The sequence below is a fragment of the Athene noctua genome, chromosome 4, assembly GCF_965140245.1.
Source record: "Athene noctua chromosome 4, bAthNoc1.hap1.1, whole genome shotgun sequence".
Classification (NCBI taxonomy): Eukaryota; Metazoa; Chordata; class Aves; order Strigiformes; family Strigidae; genus Athene; species Athene noctua.
The window spans coordinates 12407923-12422755 of record NC_134040.1 but is presented as its reverse complement, the minus strand read 5'-3'; the positions used below and the strand labels follow the sequence as shown (position 1 = coordinate 12422755).

Below are 14833 nucleotides of genomic sequence, written 5' to 3'. Positions count from 1 at the left end.
TATTTATATTCCTGTCACATAGCTTTTCTGAAATGGAAAAATAAATAACTATGCTTCGTGCAAAACAATACTCCATCTAGATTTCAGAGCACGATCATCAACTAATAAACTGTGAAAAAAACATTCCAACATTTCAGACAGTAACAGTTAAAGACCTTGACACACTGCTAATGGATCTTGACATGGGGAATAATCTAAATTCAGAAATATTTGCCTTAAGGTTATATTTATGGATGCAGACAGCAAGCCAGCAAATTGTCCAAGAATCTCAAAGGCCCATCCGCTGCCCTGCATCTGATGCTGGGCTTGTGCAGAGGCACAGCTCTGCTGGCTGTGTCCCCTCGCATCCGGATGCTTACAGAGCTCTGCTTCAGAAAGCCCCAAGCAGTGCAGCCCATTTCCACATAAATGTGTTTAATTCATTACTGAAAGTGGTGATGCTTCATTTGGGAACCCAAGGTCTGAAGGTGAGTTAATGGCACCAGCAATCCCCTAGGAGGACTGGAAAATGCAGTGATGAGCTTAAAGTTAACAACAGTCAAGAGCTATGTGTTTCCATTGCTAAAAGCCTGAGTTTCTGTAGAGGGGGAATGATTTGTAAAATTAGACAAAATTAAAATTAGAGTTTCCTCACTTCTCCTTGAATGTAGGCCAGCCCATTGCATAGAAGAGGGTAAGAGAGGGAAAAGGTTACCTCAGTAGCCATGCTTCGATTAATTTTTCAATTTTCTTTACATTTCTTACCCTTCTATGTTTTTATGACAAAGTTGATTATTGGGCATTAAATACATAAGACATTAATGTCCTGAGAAGCAAAACTGAAAGTATACCAATTTTAATGTTGTATTGAAATGACAGTCAGGTGTGTACAGATACCAGCCACAGAGGATGCTCATTACCGTACAGATGTTGCACTGCAAACAGGCAACTAGGCAAGAAATACATCTTGCTCATAAAGCCAAATGTCTGGGTTTTTTCAAGCAGAATTAGCCACTTTCCAGAGATCTACTGCAGCGTGGGGCAGCACATGAAGGCATGTGGCACACAGGATGTCCTGCAGTCAGGAGCTACCAGCTGGTGTACCATCACCTGATAATCTCTTCTGACCTATTTCATCCTCTCCTAACTGTGCTGTACATGCTTACAATCCAAGAACAGGTTGCCATTTAACGTATACCATACACTGAGCTGAGATCCTTTTCAGAATCTTCAACAAAAACCTTAAAGAATCCTAAGATATGGCTTCCCATTTTTTACAATCTAAGAAATTATATATGGTCTATGCAATTCAACTTCAGAGGAAGAAAATACCCTTAGGAAATACATGGCATTGCTTTTTTTCCACCCCCCCACTCCCCCGGGAAACATGGCTAAAATGGCAATGAAACGAAGTAGTTCTAGTGCTGTTTAATTACAGAATTCAGAGGATTGCATGCTATAATCTTTACACATTCATTACTTGGAGAACTCCAAAGCAAATCAAACTCTTACTGCTCCTATCTAGTAATTCAACACTCTCTTCTACTAGCGCTCAAAATGAAGGGCTGAAAGCAAAACACTGTATCTAACTATAAAATATACTACACTCTGAAACAGTCATACTATTGTCTCCAGAAAGGATTCCTATCAGCATATTTGCCTGTGAACTTTGAGAAGGAATTAAGCATCTCCCAAGCAGAGCAGGACCCTGCGTGACCAACCTGTGTAACCTCTTCTGTAAGCAGAATCACTGTGTTCCTGTTTCATTTGGGCTGCGACACTTCCATTAGCTGTTCTCTCATCCAGACAATCAAATTTTTCCTCTAATATAATAGTTTAAAGACTAAATAGCTGTGTGAATTTGTGTCATGACATTTATTTTAATCTAATCTAAAATAATTCACCTAGTATGTAATTAGCTCTGTGATTCCTCTTTTTTGCACTTAAATAATAGACACCATGATATCCTGTTTCTGGGAATTGATGGGAACCTAATTTTCTCAATTTCAAATTTGTAACATACTCTGTTCTTCTTGCTACGATTTCAAGATGGCAAAGAACTGAAATATTAGAATGATAACCATATTATAAACTCTTTAAAAGTACATACAGAATCCTAAAAGTACAGCCATGTTATGTAAATCTCCAAGGTATAGAAGCAGTGAATGGGTTCTTTCTTAAAAATAGTTTCAGCCAAGATCAATGGATTGGAATATGGAAGGCATCTGAGGAAAATCATGTGTGGAAAAATCTAATTACAACATAATTAATTACACATTTAAGCTGTGTTTTAGTATGCCACATGATTATATGCTTTCTAGATTTCAAATTACAGCATGAGTCTGCAATTCATTAATACAGAATGATGGTTCAAAGTACATACTATTGAGCGACTTTACATTTTAATACCTGTATATATGTATTACAAACTAAATCGTGTTTACCAAATATAAGCATTTCTATATCTAAAGCCAAATCTTACAGCTAAAATGGCAAGGCAGGGTCACAGGGTTGCCTAAAACTCTCTTGATAGAGATAGCTAATGATGCGTTGCATCGGGGGTGGGACTGACTGAGTGAAGGTTTCTGGAGTAACAAGCACAGATCCACGACAGCTTACTCCATCTCAAGAGTAACAGGAAGAGAGGAGATTTCTCCTGGATTACAAAAATAGTGCAGAAATTCCCTGTACCTTCTGTGGGGCTGATTTTAATAACTCATTGCACCCTTATTTTCTTTGCAGAACCAGAAAAATCCTTCTGTTACAGTAAACACAAAACTTTGAATTACTGCCTTTCCATAGTAATTTTGGTGGAAATCTTTTGGAAACAGGAATTTTAGTCAAATTGTGGCATTAAATTTGCTGTACAATGCTCACCCCTTTGACATTAATGGAAAATTTCCATTGATTTTGCAGAGTAGATGTGTGCTCCTCACATTTAATTTATCATGAAAACTGATTGTTTACGTAGTCCACATAGACATACAAAATCAAAATTTGGAAACATCAAATCTAAGCCTATACTTAAAAACCATATTCCTAAAACTGCCAGTTATACTTTCAAATGAGAGCTAAGGACTCTCAGGGGTTTTTTCCACTCTCTTTTTTTCCCAGGATGTTATTTTTATCTTGGCACGGTTCATTTTTGCTATTTCATTTACACCATGTTTGGTGCAATTACTGAGATAGAATTGTGTCAAGTCTCCTCTGCACTAGACTGTTATCCACTAACTTTTCTATTAGGTTTATAACTTTACAATCTATTTAACAGGCATTTTAAATATTATAAAGATACAACTTTGGACTTTAATACTCCCTTTGCCAACATCCGTTCTACTGCTACAGAATTTAAATGTTTCAAGTATTTCATATTCTTCAGTTAGAAATAACAGACGAGTAGCCAAAGATAGGCTTCTGTGCTGGAGTTTAATCATCTCCAGTGCAGATGTCACCAGCTGCATTAACCATCTCGATTCCACTTAGAGACAGACAACAGACAGGATTTCCAGCACACGATTCGATTCACCCTGAAACTCTGCTCTCACCTGCACCCCCCGACACCTGCCCTGAGCACTTCTCTGGAGAGGACTGACGTGCTGGCAGTGAAATGTTTCATCCACAGCCCACATGGGAACGTGGATGACTGGCACACATGGAAATATTTACACCTTCAACAGACAGGAGGAAATGCCAAACTAGGTTTTTAGCTGAAGTCTCTGGCAGGTGTCTGACCCCAGGTCTCGCACTGTTCTAACAGGGAGCTCCTTTTCCTCTTTGTTTGCCCTAGGCTCTCATTTGGCTCGCTAGGAGGATGTGATATGATTAAGCATGTTGACATAGAGTCACCGCGTAATTGTAGCTGTTCCATGTCTCCCTGTTGTTGTGGCAGAGGGTATATTTAGCAGCTACAGTTACCCTCAGAGACAAAATACACAGTCAACTCTCAAAGCCTCCACCTTCCCCCTATGCCCAACCCTGTATTTGTGTTAAAGACTGTAATATTTTGCGATCAGCTGTGCTCTAACCACCCCCCGCTGCCACACGTCGCAGATGAATGCTGAATCGCTGGAAAACACAATTCCAAGTCAGTTCTGAAATTTTTCATGTATCACAGGATAAATTACTTTTGTATTGCCCTGGGCAACTGGATGCCTCCGGGTGGGAACGCTAGCTGGCGAGGGCTCCATGAAACCTCCCTGATTTTCACCTTCTCCATCTGTCACCGGGGTATCTCGGCCACCAGAAAATGCCGGGATTTTAACCCAAATAACCCCGTCTGTGGAGCCGCGTGCTCCCACCCCCCGGGACGGCGGGCGGGGAGGGGGGCAGCAGCGAGACACCCTCCTCCCCCCGAGCCGTGCCCCGGGCTACCGGCCGCGGGGGTACCGGGACCGGGGGCGCCTCCCGCCGCGGCCGGCCCGTCCCGCCCCGTCCCGCGGGGCTCCGGCCGGGGAGCGGGCGGCGCCCGGGGCGATGCCGCGCAGGGTCCGGCCGCCCCGGCACGGCGGCGGCAGCCGCAGCCCCTCCCGCCCGGCAGCGCCCGCGGCTGCGGCACCAGCAGCTCTTCCCCCCCCGCCCCGAGATACGTACACAGACGCGCATTTTCTGTTTGCCGGGGTTTTTAGGTTAACAGTTTCCAGCCGGCTCCCCCTGCCCGCACCCCGCAGAGCGGCCGCGCCGCACCGCAACGTGACGTGACGGACCCCAGCGGGGCAGCGGCCACGGCCCCTTCCCGGACCCCGAGGGGGCCCGCCTGCGCCCCGCGCCCGCCTACCTGTGCCGGTGCTCATGGCGCGCAGGAGGAGCCGCGCCCGCCGCCGCTCCCGCCGCCGCCCGTCACCGCGCCCCCGCGGGCGGCACCGCCACCGGCACCATCCCCGCCCGCCGCCGCGGCCGCGCAGCGGGGCAGGCGCCGCCCCCCGCCCCCCCGGCAGGTGCCGCGCACCCACAGCCCCGGCGCGGCGCGGCGGGCACCTTGGGAAGTGTAGGCAGCTCCGCGCCGCCCCGCGCAGCCGCCCGCGGACTACATCCCCCTCCGTGCCCTGCTGCGGCCGCGGGAGAGGCCCCGGCCCCGCCGGTGCTGCGGGCGGAGCGGCTGCAGCGCTCCCCCCCTTCCCTCCCCTCCCCTCGCCCCGTCCACCGGCGGAGGCTTCCCCGCCGCCTGGGCGAGAGCTCGCCCTCACCTGCTCGCCCGCCAGCGCTCCCTCCAGCGCTCCCTCCAGCCCCGCCGCGCTGCCTCTGCATTTTCCTGCCCTACCCGCGCTGGGGTGCTCTGATGCCCGAGCAAAGCAGAGGGGTGCACAGGTGCTCCGGCGCGCCCAGGGAATGGCGAGGAGGGTGCGTGCCTTCCTCCCGGGCTCAGCCCGGACTCCGGGCAGCGCTGCACCGCACGGATGTTCGGCAGCAAGCCTGGTTCTTTAGGAGGCGAAGGTAGAGCTTTCTGGAGGTGAACCCTCCACGAGCCTTCCTATTTGAAAGTATAAGGACGCGCAATGTTTTCTTAAATTCGGCTTATTTATTATTCGATCAATACGAAAATCTACTATAGTTCTGGAAGAAATAATGTTTTCTAAAAAAACCCACCCGTTTCAACAAACCCAGAAGGAGCCAGCCATGGTTACATAAGGGTGTTGTATGGCACAGCTTTGCTGATGCTGAGTTCAGGCTGGGTTGGAGTTACAGTGACAGCATGAGGAAACGGGGGTGTGAAGCCTCGCCTTGCATTTATAGCACTGTGCTTATTATGCTTTTCTTCCACCAACAGTTATCTAAAAGTTAAAACTTCAATAATTTAGTTGTAACCAAAAAACCGAACAACTTTCCCATCCTACACCAGTATCTGAAGCAAGATGAGCTCTGTAGCAGTGTTTACATGTCATGATCTGAATCGTAATTCTCAGCTTTGTGTCAGTCAGTGTGGAACTGTCAATGTTAGGTTAATGGATGATCTTCAAGGTCTTTTCCAACCTAGAGGATTCTGTGATTCTGTGAAGTATAGCAGCACAGGATGGCTCTCAAGTCGCTGGACTGATGTGAACTGAGAACCCGTGGAGATAATCACGACCATCGGGAAGAATGTGGACCTGCACTCAGAGCACCCATGCAGGATCAGACAATCCAACCCAGTTTCCCATTTCTGACAGTCACCAGCAGTGGATATCTGCTGAGGGAGCTTCTTGAGCCAGATGTGTGCTTCTTATTGAAGAACCTTCCATGGATTTTCTTGCATTATCTTGTCTGGTTGTTGTTTGGACCCATGTATGCTGCAAGCAACTACAGCATCCTGTGCAAGGGATTTCATAGCTGAAATATGTGCGGTTCAAAGAACGATCTGCTTTTGTTTCAGTCCTGCTATTTGCTATCTTTATTTGATGCCCACTCATTCTTGTAGTAGAAGAGATAGCAAACACATCATTCCTTATTCACTTTGTGTTACTCATGAATTTATAATGCTCTACCAGACTCCACCCTTCACTCCTACTCTACTTAGTCATTCCTTAAAACTGGTGACTTGTAACTTCAGTAGCACACTGCTATCTGTCACTTTCTGTCATTTGTTTTGGAGCTGCATCCTTGATTGTTTAACATCACATTTTGCTAAGCGCTTTTATTACCTGTTTTCCATCCTGCAATCTTCTACCACCCATTTTCCAGCCAGCTGAGTTGCAGTTGGCCTGTAGACCTTCTTTAAGGTGCAGATGATGCATGAATACCCATGTGTTTGTGTACGTTATGTATTGCACTAGGAGAAATGTGTTGAGCATCTCAGTTGTAGCTCTACAGCAGCATCCGTCTTGTCTGTTCTGCATTAATGCCAATGAGATCTGGCTTCCAGCATCACTGCAATTTGTGTTTTTAATAATGAACTATCTTTGCATATAATAACCATCATGAGTTCAAGGCAATTTCTGAGTGATACTAGTAAGCCTGCAGCTATGCAGAAGTGTTGCTTTAAAGGCTGAATTAGACATAACGTTGCATTGAAGGGGGTGAGTGTGCAATCCATATTGGATGTAATGAAGAGGAAACTGCCTGCTAAAAAATAGTTTGACCCTTCTGTTGGGCAACAGTGCAGAAGACTGAATGCTAAAGCCTTTATTCATTGCAGTGAGAACCCCAGGGCCACAAGAGGCTTTTGGAAGTTGTCTCTACCAGTCATAGAAACAACTGAAAGGTGCAGGTTACTGCACAAATGCTCAAAGTGCCTACATCATGCCAGACTTCAGGGAACGCTGTGAGAAACGGGTCATGAACTTCAAAATTCTCCTTGTTTAGGACAATGTCCCTGCCACAAGCTTAATTAGGAGACCCCATGACCCAATGAAAATAGTCATGTTCTGCCACTTGTAAGACCCTATTACTCCAACCAATAAACGAGGAACTAACCACCACTGTCTTAAAACAGATCTTCTCCAAGCTTATCCGGGAGACTATAGGTAAGGAAAAGCCCTGCCTGAATGACTTCTGGAGATAGTTTAATATCTCCAGAAGATAACACTAGCATTGCTTGGGTAAAGGTCACAATTCAGTTTATTAGTGGTCTATGGCAAAGACAGTTGCCAGAGTGTCTTCTGCGTTCTGTTGAATTTTGTGTTATCCTTGCTCTTCAGAGAGACATTGTCTCTTTTGCTAAAGAAGTTGGCTTTGAAAGAGTTGATAGCAAAATTGTGGTGGAATTGTTGGCTTCACAGTCAAAGTGAAACCATCCAGAAAAAGTTGGCAAGAAGGTTTACACTAATCGATTTAAACCATCACAGATTAAACAGGACAATGACCCATCCTGAGAATAGGCAGATACACTCATTGGGGCACTGCAAGAATCAGTCTCATGTTACCAATCCAAACCTCAGGCTAGTAGACAACCATCTCTTGATTTTCATTTTTAAAAGCAATCAGCTTGTCCAACCACTGCAAAGAAGGCTCAAAAGTCAGCCTCTAAACTGTTTGTCAGTGCTTTGCAACACTTTTGTCATTACTGGAAACTGAATTGGCACTAGGTAATCCTGATGATCCTGCTTCTTCCTCCACACCCTTAATGTCATCCTGAATTCTCTTAAGAGCATCATTATTCTTTGGAAGAGCTTAGAAAACTCTATGCAAGGCAAAAAACTTTACTTTTTAGTATACAAATGTTTTCCAGTATTTCTCCACTAATGTTATTTAGACAGTTGTTATGGAAGGACTTATAATGCACTTTACTGTCCCTGTGTATTTAAACTGTATGTGTTTCTTAAGTACATTCACACATCTTGCTCTATTACATTAGCTGTATTGGAAAAAAGAAATCATCACTATCTACTGAATTCCTATCCATCCCCGTTATCAGAAATGCATTGTCATCAAGTAAGGGAATATATCTTCATGTATCTTCCCTCGACAAATAAGTGAATAGGGTTTCATGTGAAGGAAAAAAGAGTGAGCACTTTAAATGTAAACCAAAACAGAACAATCAATATAGTGTAGATTCATTAATAGATATTAGCATTACACTTGACTGTGTGCTTCTATATGCTAAGTATACTGCAGATTTATGGACTAGCCAAATATACATTCTTGAAGAAGCTGGTATAGCTCAAGCAGCCGGAAAGTTGCTTAATATTTTTCCCTGTATATTTAAATAAAGTTAACCACATAAAAAAAAATTTCCTTTCTTATTATTTTTTCCTTTTATTACCTTCAAAATTCAGGGAGTCCAATTGGGATAATATTAATAAATTAATAATACCAGTATTTTAAAATTCAGTTTCACAGCAAAGTTGTCATACCATATTTTTATTTAGTGTTTGTCTTGAAAAAGTCCAGTTGCAGCAAGCAAAAAGGATTGTTTCTAATATTTCTGAACAATGGGAAGGCCATGGGCTTCCAGCACAGTATAATTATTATTTTTATTTGGTTGTTTGTCTGCAAAGGTTTTTAGGTCATTGTCCCTGTATGTCAATAATGGAGGGTCCAGCAAGATGGAAAGGAACTAGAACTTCTGCAGTGGGAATGAAACAGAACCTTTCTCTCTTCAGCAAAAAATATACTTGTGAAAAAACCATCATCCAGCCAGTTGCCAGAAGTGATTTACATGCTAATCCAGAATATAGAAGACCACAAATTCAAGTAGATTTTTAATCTGACGAAGCTGGCCCTTGGCTTTGTGTTCAAAGCTGACATAGTATCACAAAATATTCAGGCCAAATAGCAACTTGGAGTGAAAAGAGCAATTAGTCAGTTTGTGCCAGCTATACTATACTACTACACTTCTAAAAATGTCCTAAATGGCTATCTCATTAAAAAAAATCAGAAAAAACCCACATAAATTAGATACCCTTTTGTAAATCCTACAGTGCATCTCTGTATTTCATGCCTTTAAATTCTATTAGTAGTCCTGAAAACTGAGCTTAAGCTCCTAAGAAACTTCAGTATTTCTTTACTTTTTAACCTGAAATTTAATTATTAGCCTCATATTCACTCCAAGCTGCTGTCTTTTGACAATTGTTATATCCTCTGGAAAACAAAAAATAATCTTACAATTTATAGTAATTTATTTTGAAGTGCTTATGTTTTAAATGACAAATTATGCCTCAAATGTGTTTTGTAAATTTCCAGAAATGTGTAATTTTCCTATTACTTCAAAAATAGCAATTGTTTTCTATCACAAAGACAAAGAAACCCTTTTTTGCTTTTTACTGATTTTCTTTTGTGTGAAGAAACCTCCCTAAACAGCTGTGTGTTAAAAACTTTTTTTTTTTTTTTTTGTCATACATCTCTCAGGAATTCAGGGCTGGACTAATTTGCCTGGATTACAGTCCTGTAACTAGACCTGAACTAGTCTAATTTTATGTCTAATCACAAATCTAAGTTATGACTTTTTTGACATTAAAGCTACTATATCAGGGAATTACTGTTTCTGGGACAGTTGCCAAAATCGAGGCCACACTCGTGTTTGTACCCTGTTTGTGCCTGTGACAGTAGTCACCTCTCCACAACCTTACTGTGTTTGCTGTATTGATAGTAAATAAAATATAAATGAAGTCTGAAGTTTCAGAAGAGTAACAGGCTGGGATCTTAAAATGAGATTCTGGGTATGGAAATAAATTGCCAACTATTCACTGAGCCAGAAGTACATGTGTTTATAAATAATGAATTAGCGTGAAGCAGCTGTAATGAAATAATAACGTAGCACTATATTGAGATGTCTGCATTGCACTACCAAGCTGTCTGTAACAACTTTTATGCAAAGCTCCTCTCACACCGTGGGCAGAATATAAATATGAGATCAGCAGTTATAACTTAGACATCAATTACCTATTACAAAAGTAAATGCATTATGATCAGTAGGTCAAATAACACTCCCAGGCAAACTTTGAAAACAGAAGGAATGAAATAACATCAAAGGGGACAATGGCTGAGGATGAAAGAAATCTTTGTTACAGTGAGACAATCAAGGACTGTTCTCTCATGTCAGCAGTCAGCTTTTGGAAAGTTGGTCAGAACAAATAAATTTTAATATCACAGACTGCTGCATGTGACAGGAAGTCTAGCAGGTAAGGATTAGCATCAATATATAATTTATACACAAGAATGACAACCACCCAGGTTACAGCAATGAAATGTGCAGAAATACAAATGCAAAGGATTGTTTGGGGAAGAGCCAAGACAAAGCATGAATAATAGAAAAGTCACTACACTTGCAAAAACATTGGCAACATTTTAATTTTAATTTGAGAACGGCAGATGAAGCTTGCAAGGATTTCAGTGCAATGTTACATAGTCTGTGTAACCAGTGCTCTTGACTGTAAACATGTAAATAATGTTGTGCTTTCTGTAGTAAACAAGTGAGAAGTATAATACTGTCCCTTTTGTGCCTGTTGCAGAGAGGTTAATGCTTATTAAGTATATTGTGATCTCTTGCAAATGTGAGTCCTTGGAAAACTACTCTTTATGTGAAGCTATATCTTCTCGCTCGAGGTAGATGATATTACAATCCATTGGCCCTGAGTCAATTTAACTGTTTTGCAGTATAGGCAGATGTATGCTGATTTCCTGTTGCTTGTCCTAGATTGCATCTCTAACACTCTTCTTAGATATATAAAAAAACCTAAAAACCCAATACCATACAGCATCATGCTAGCAGAATTTAGACCCTTCCTGGGTGATAAAATTCTCACATAGCACCATCTGTAAGTGAGGCTTTGCCAGGTAAGATGCATGACAGTTTACAGAAGCTTTTGGCACTCTCTGCCCGGGAACATACCTAGGGACATCAGTCCTAGAAAAATGCAGCTGTGACTGAACACTGCTGGCTGTGTCCTCAGCTGCACCAAAGCTGCCCTGTACAATCAGTATTGCTTGCCAGGCTTAATGCAGGGTGATGGTCCCAGTCTATATTTAATGGCCTGGGCCAAGCCTACCTGAAAGATAACTGGAAGGTTTTATGTAAGGTTTGTGGATAACATATGCACAGATGTCATCTAGAAAATAAGAAGGAATGGAAACATGATCTTTTTTTTCCCAAACACGGGAAAAAGTGGAACAAATATTACTGAATATAATGAATGGACATGATGCATACGGTGCATTTAATGGACTGAGCCCAGAATATGTTAATGCTTATTATAACTTCTGGTTTTAGCTGTATACCCTTAAACTTACTAAGAATCTTTTTATAGCATACACCCACACATTCACATCATTGTTGTCTGTGATGGCAAGTCAAAGTATATTTCATTGAATCAAAAGTCCATAAATGAAATTGTAAGATGGTTGGAAGGCTGAAATTCAGACTGGAAGCATCTAGAGTATCGATGATTTTTGGATCCATATTGACAAATCTCCACCGTGCCTCAGATCTTCTATATTAAAAGAAATACTGCCTCAAGTATGGCAAGGCCGGATACCTAAGAAACAGGGAGTGTTGTGCTTTTTATGTTTATTACCATCTTTTTATATACTTGTGGTGTCTCCGGCCAAGTGGTCTAATAAGATACATATAAGAGAAAAGATATTACTAGAAGCTGTAATTTAGATCTACAGATAAAACTGCAAAAAATGGGACTCCATTTTGCACACGTGAGCCCTTCTTCAGGTCTCAACTAGAGGGCAGCAGTAATTTGGAAAAATCCCATTATTTTGCTAATTTTATGCAGATGCAGACTTTCAGAGTTATTTGTTGAAGTCAGAATTATCAGTATAGGATCTTATGTACTGTAGACATTTTGCTGCCTGGAGATGTTAATCCCAAACAATAAGAAGATAGTATCTGGGGCTACCTTGATCGAAGGGGAAACCATCACATGTCAGATCTACCACCAATATGCATTCCATTTTAGATGGAAGCTACCTACACTAAACTGTGTTGCATCTCATAAACGGCACAAAGATTAGAGGATTATAAATTGCAGTTCTATGATTGTTTCCAGCCTGGTAGCTATCTATCCTTTTGGGTCCTCCTGATATTCCTTCAGGCACGTTCTCCCACAGAGAATCAGCAGAGGCAAAAGTGAGCCTTTCTTGCCACTGAATCCGTATTGAAATGTATTTTCTCCACTTTGGATGCCTAAATAAGTCAAAATTTACTTCTTCAATACCGAAACTAGCTCAGGAGGTATCTGTATTCCATGTATATTCAAGCTCCAAAAAATAAAGCGTCCTCGCCGTGCATTTTCTAGCACTAAGCAGAATCACCAAGATGGGTAGAAATTTCAGTACTGCAAATTGTTTCAGTGTACAGCTAAGGATTGTAAGTCCTTTTCTGTTGAAAGTCTGTTTATCCATCCCAGAAGTGTTTTACACCCTAGTTAAAAAAAAAAAAAAAAAAAAAAGCGATAATACATATATAGCAATATAAAGATATTCTGCAAATAGTATATATTTATGCAAATTCTAAGAAGGGAGAAGGAATTGAAGCAGAGCTAAATATTCATTGTTGGTACTCCTCTCCTTCTTTTTCAAAACCATGCATCCATTGCTTTCTACTCCAGTCCTCACAATAAACAGTTTCAGATATACTGACATAAGTTTCTTTGTTTTAAAAAATAGCAAAAAAACTGTGAGAGAAATCTCACTCAGGAAAAAAAAAATTATTAGTGTCTTTTTCTGGCTGCCTAACAAGGTAAACAAAAGATTTCCCAGAAGAAAAAGAGTTACTAAATTCACACAAATAACTAAGTAAATAATATCAAATCAATATATCACTATGTAAGCATTTCCTAGCTCTCTATCAGAAAGTTATAAATCTTTCCTTAAGAATAAAATTTGATTTCTACCTGCAAACTTCAAGCAGCTGGAAAAAATTAACCTTTAATGAAAAATCAATTCACCTGATTATAAAAGTAAGTACCCATTTTCCTTTAAATCACCTGCAATGCTATAAAAGGTGGGTTTTTAGCATGAGGAGGGTAAAGAAAAATTTTTTTTTTTTTAAGAAAAAGCAGGTGTTCTATGGGAGTTTAAGTATAAATTGAATTGCATGTAGACACTGCTTCCCCCCTTTTAATAGCTGGAGGTTTGTACAATAGTATCATTGCCTCCGTATCAATGTGTATTGCCTAAATTTTTAAGGCTTTGTCAGATGTTTTAGAGGCCTTCTTTCCCGGGTGGTTTGTTACTCACTGTAGATAAGTGACAATATAAGGAAATCAATTTCACTTTTAAAATTAAAATAAAAATAGAGAAAGCTCATTCCATATTACTGGAGTTTGTGAATACAAGCTCTTGGAATGTTTTTGGTTTGGGGTCATAGAGAAGTAAAAGCTTTCTGTGCCATGGGTGACTCAAAAGTTTGTGCCTAGTCAGGGCAGGTTGTTATCCCTGTGGGGCAGAAGATAAATCCTGGTAACCCAGAGAGTAAAGGAAGGATACAATTAATATTTGGAGTAGTAAGTGCTAATTATAATTTACTATTATGTTTTAGAGTTTTGTCTTTCTCTAATACATAGAGGCCTATGGTCCATGTCATGGCTGAGACAGAACAGGGAATCCTGTCACAACCTTCTTGCTTTCTGGGATTTGGATACGAGCCCAAAACATTTCCTTGGTAGGAGTGTGTTGGGTTTTTTAGTCCATAGCCAAAAATGTCCTCAAGTGGCTCTTGGGAGCTGCTAAATTTAGGAGGAAGCTTTGTCAGGTGTGCACCATGTTATGGCTTGTGCAGAGGAATAACAAGCTCAGTAACATCTATTATTAACATTTGGTAATTGTAAGTAAACTTCGCTATTATTTAGTGAGCTGGCTAAATAGTTTAGGACCTGTTTAAGCAGTGTAACAGCTGGATGTTTTGACTCAGCATTTTCCTGCAGACTACAAGGCGACAGCATTTCCGTACAGATGGATGGCAGTATATTTTTCTTTTCATGTTTTCTGTTTTTCCTTTCTGAACCAGACTGTGGAGCTGGGGTGGTGTTTTTTTCAAGACCTGGGGGAAGTAAAGCTATCTGGATTCCAACTGGGCAGACAAAAAGATGACAGAACTCCATGAGAAAACACTTTAACTCTTTAGCTAACTCTATATGCAGTTACTTTAAAGAGATAACATACTAATCAAAAGGAAACATATGGCTAAACCTGTTTCTGTGGAAGTTTTGTGTAACCATAGTGTGAGCATGATAACACAACTAATATCCATCCATACTGCTAATCCTGCTAAAATTAATGTAATTATTAGGATAAGTTTGCCAAGTAAAAGGTTGATACTGTAAATTCACAATTCAGGCTCAAAAGATTTCACATCTAGGGGCTCCACTGATATTTCTGTGAACTTTGCAGTTCAGATTGCATTACATTACTTTTTTTTTTTTAAAGTGAACATACCTCAATCACTGGATGAAATAGGAACCAATAGAGACTAATGTAGCCAAGAGGGCAGTAT

General features: G+C 41.2%; 1 protein-coding gene across 2 annotated transcripts in view; it reads right to left on the bottom strand.

Annotated features, from left to right (window-relative positions):
* ABLIM2 (actin binding LIM protein family member 2) overlaps positions 1-4856 on the bottom strand; it is a 146590-nt gene extending 141734 nt beyond the window's left edge. Inside the window, exon 1 of one of the 2 annotated variants that reach the window (XM_074904458.1) lies at positions 4754-4856. The gene's annotated coding sequence lies outside the window, so the exon portion shown is untranslated. The remainder of the gene's footprint in view (positions 1-4753) is intronic. The other variant, XM_074904457.1, reaches the window with a different exon arrangement.
* Positions 4857-14833: the final 9977 nt, after the last annotated feature.